The sequence below is a fragment of the Medicago sativa genome, chromosome 1 (genome assembly GCF_051527215.1).
Source record: "Medicago sativa cultivar Bolivia chromosome 1, Bolivia_mono, whole genome shotgun sequence".
In the NCBI taxonomy this organism is placed as follows: domain Eukaryota; kingdom Viridiplantae; phylum Streptophyta; class Magnoliopsida; order Fabales; family Fabaceae; genus Medicago; species Medicago sativa.
This window is the reverse complement of record NC_140749.1, coordinates 6482893-6487166: the sequence shown is the minus strand read 5'-3', so window position 1 is coordinate 6487166 and position 4274 is coordinate 6482893. Positions and strand designations below refer to the sequence as shown.

Here is a 4274-nt window from a genome sequence, read left to right as displayed (position 1 = left end):
ACCACTGTTGCAAGCAACATCAAATGAGGAAATCGTGAACACCATTCCCTCTTGAAGCTGCTCCTTGAACTTGTAGATCAATGTTCTTCGTATAGACGCACCTATTCGATCACCCTAGATAACAAAGATTAAAACACTGTACTTTAAAAAAAAAAAAAATCGTATGAATAAAGTACCTTTCGATCCATTAGAACCAACTCCATAGGAAATGGTAGTTTTTTATTTTTGTAGTCTTGAACAAACCAAGCACGAACAACCCTCACGACCAATGTCCACGATTGTTTTCTTGGCGAAACATCAAAGATGAAGTCGTGTTTCGTAGACATTTTTCTTTGCAATAGAAAAAATTACAGAAATAACTTAGAATATAGATATCAGAGAACCAGAGAACAGAAAAAGAATAACTATATTTTGTGATTGTTGTGTACTTGTACCCAAAAGCGCTACTATTTATATTAAAAATAGAACCATAACGGTTAATATCTATTAATTATTAATTTGACAGTTTTAAAATTAATATTATCAACATATTTAATATTATAAAATGTGCATTAAACGATTAGATTATATTTCATGTAACCTACAAAAAATTAACTTCATAACATTTGAAATTTAATAATATCTTATTAATATTAAGTAATATAATTCTGTAACGAATAAAAATTAATTATATAACCTTAAAAACTAATTACTACAATTAAATTTTTAATTAGTAGGTTATTGTCATAGTGTAACGGACCAAAATTCAAAATATAATTTATTCAAGTTATTTATTATAATTTTGTAACCTACCAAATTTTTAATGTACCATTTAAATGTTAATCGAATAATAATTATATTAATAATTATTTGATTGTAACGTACAAATTTTTAATGTAACATATAAATTCTAATCGAAACAATTATTATATTAATAATTTTTTGATTGTAACCAACTATGTATTTTATGTACAATTTAATGTTTAATAAAAAACGGTTTTTTAATAATAATTATAATTATTAAGCTTGTATTAAAAATTAGGAGAAATTTTTGGAACAAATGCCAAGTAAGATTATGATGATTTGGACATCTTTAGAGGAGAGGATTTTAGAATAGGCTATTTCTAAAAACTCTAAATTGTTAGTATAAAGATTTTGCGTAAAAATTCATATTTTGTTAAAAAAAATCCAAATTTTTATGCGAAAGATTGTTATAATATTTGAAACATGTGTTAGAATTTATTCAAAAATATGAATAATACGCATAAATTAATTTAAAAATAGAAATCAAAAGTCACAACAAAAAATATTAAAGACCAAAACTTGTTTAAAATTTACCGAAACAACGAAATTTGATATATTTATTCAGACCAAAAAGTTATCTAATTCTTGATTACATAACTCAAAAACTCCTTAACTTCAAGTCCTATAACCTCAAGAATATAATTCTCCGAGCGTTTTTCGCATGTAAAGTACGAATCATATTTTATTTTTCCTCCTTATACCCCATTTTGCTTTTTTTTTTTTAAAACAAGTAAAGTTCCTTGACCAGAAAGTAACAAGTAAAATTCAATAAAAAAAAGTTGTTTTTATCCCAAATGACGAAGTTTCAATCTAGGATAAGGATGTTTATAGATAAGAACGAAATTTCGCATCTACGCATTGTGATCAAACTAGGTTGATGACAAATATACGTACACTTACTTATCCTCGGAATAGTCATTACCTTTACTTGTACTATTTTAATACATGAACATTGATGCTTATAATTTTCTCTCATTTCATATGTCCTTTTAAAATTGTACCACGTCATTGAATGTAAATGGTCTAAGATTGCTAAAACCCAATCATGTATCCACAAACATTAAATAATGAGGTGTGGTACGTTTAACATGTGTGCTTATGAGGTACAGTAAGAAAAGGAAGAATTGAATCTTGTTTTTACATATGTACACCCTCCGGTCACTAATATAAGCAAAAATCTACATTTTAGGTTTATTCATTTAATGATGTATGTGGTCTATAATAAAGATCATGTGCATCATTAAATAAATGAATCTAAAATGTAGATTTTTGCTTATATTAGTGACCAGAGGGTGTATGATGTAAAAGAAAAAGAATCTGAATTTCTTGCCGTGTAATTACTTTGTATATTGTACGTGTCAATTACTTACCACATAATTGCTACGTTATATACATCACCCTTACTTTGCTCCAGATGCATGAACTTATGAAGCATCCAAAATTAAAATAAGAACGGACAAAGATAAAACCGTCTCTAGTTAGCTAAGAAAGTGCCCAATTTTAGGCCAAACACCCTTTGCGTGTAAGAGAGAAAAGTTAATTAAGGTATACTCCCTTCGATCTTATATATAAGAAAAGATTCTTTTTATAGATACATTGAATAATTAATGTATCTCGTTTACAATGAAGACCAAATACATTAATTATTAAATGTATCTAAAAAAGAATCATTTCTTATATATAGGACCGGAGGGAGTATACCCTTATTGTGTTCATGCTATAGAACGTTTATTCTCATGGTAATTAATCAACTGGTGATTATGCTAACTATACCATGCTTAATGCGTGGACTTTGAATTTGATGCAACTTTTTGGATCCGCACGTTTTCTAATTCTAGTTAATTCCTAGTAGATACGCCAATGATTTTCTACTATAATACTATGATTATGATAAACATCGGGTCTTGCTAACGAGTGTCCTAAGAGCACTCTTTAAGGTTTCCTAATTAAGAAATTATTCTTTGAAAAAGTTTGACACTTCAATTTCCAATGCATTGAATGCACAATTTTTCATAAAAATTTACTATATAAAGTCCTTAAAGAGTGCCCTTAGGACACTCGTTAGCATTTCCCATAAACATATGTATATTTTAAAATAAAAAAGGCCACGCTAAAAACGATAACACGAGTTAAATTTGATGCATTTCTTTATGAGAACAATCAACCGCTACTTGATATAATAATGTTTAGCAATGAAACTTAATCCATTTAAAAAAACATGTAAAAAGACACTTAATTTTAAAGTAGAATTTAAGAGTGTACAGTTGAATTGTTAGTTTGGTGGATGAGTTAAAAAGTAGATTGATAAAAAGTTTACATAACATTAACAAGTATACAGAATTGACATGCTAATTATTCATCATGAAACAAAAAACAAAGAATCAATGAAGCAAAGTCAGCATTTAATACAAAAAATACACAGTCAAAAAAATATTAGGGATATTTTAAACCGTAAGAGGCGATTAAGTATAAACACAGAAGCAGTAAGACATCAAAGACGGTTTGGCCGAGTGGTCTAAGGCGCCAGATTTAGGCTCTGGTCCGAAAGGGCGTGGGTTCAAATCCCACAGCCGTCATATTTTTTATGTTTTTTCACATATGGTGCCAAACTGAAAAATTCCCACGTTAATTTTTGATTTAACATGCGAAATCTTTATTGAAATTGCTCAATTATAGGTATCTGTTTTTTTTTTTTTACAAATTATAGGCATCTAAGGATTTTTATGTTTTTTCACATATGGTGCCAAACTGAAAAATTCCCACGTTAATTTTTGATTTAACATGCGAAAACTTTACTGAAATTGCTCAATTATAGGTATCTGTTTTTTTTTTTTTACAAATTATAGGCATCTAAAGAAGAGTACCATTAATTTATCAAAAGAAGAGGAGAAAAATACCACTAATTTATCGGGGAAAAAAAATCATTGTGCATTATTTGAAAGGAAAAAAATTATATTTTCAAGTGCACATATATTAATTAAAAGTCTTGTAAAAAAATATATTAATTAAAAATATCATTATATATTGATCAATTAGTTCGATTAATAAGTTTATCAAACACTTTTGTCAAAAAAATAAAAAACTTTATCAAACACTTCTCTTCAAAAAATAAAAACTTTATCAAACACTTCACTTAAAAGAAAAAAAAGCTTTATTAAACACTTAGGCCATATACATTCTCTGATCTTTTAAGTTTGACAAAAATAATTCATTAGTCCTTCGAGTTTTTCAATTTTAAATTGGTTTTTTAAGTTGTTAATTTAATGTACCGTTATCTTTTAAAAGACCTATTTAAAACTTAAAAAATTCATATAGGTACAATAAATTAACGACTTAAAGAATCTAATATTTTTGTTAAACTTAAAGGATCAAGAGAGTATTTTACCAAACACTTAGGGCCTGTTTGATTTAGTTTTCAAAAACAGTTTTTTGGTTTTTAAAAATTTGAAAAGGAAAAACTTGTTTGGATATGCTGTTTTAGAAAATTGTTT

At 27.1% G+C, this 4274-nt stretch overlaps 1 non-coding gene across 1 annotated transcript; it reads left to right on the top strand.

The window, feature by feature from the left end:
- Nucleotides 1-3279: 3279 nt before the first annotated feature.
- On the top strand, nucleotides 3280-3359 carry TRNAL-UAG (transfer RNA leucine (anticodon UAG)). The gene has a single exon. It is a non-coding gene; the product is annotated as a tRNA-Leu (tRNA).
- The last annotated feature ends 915 nt before the right edge of the window (nucleotides 3360-4274 follow it).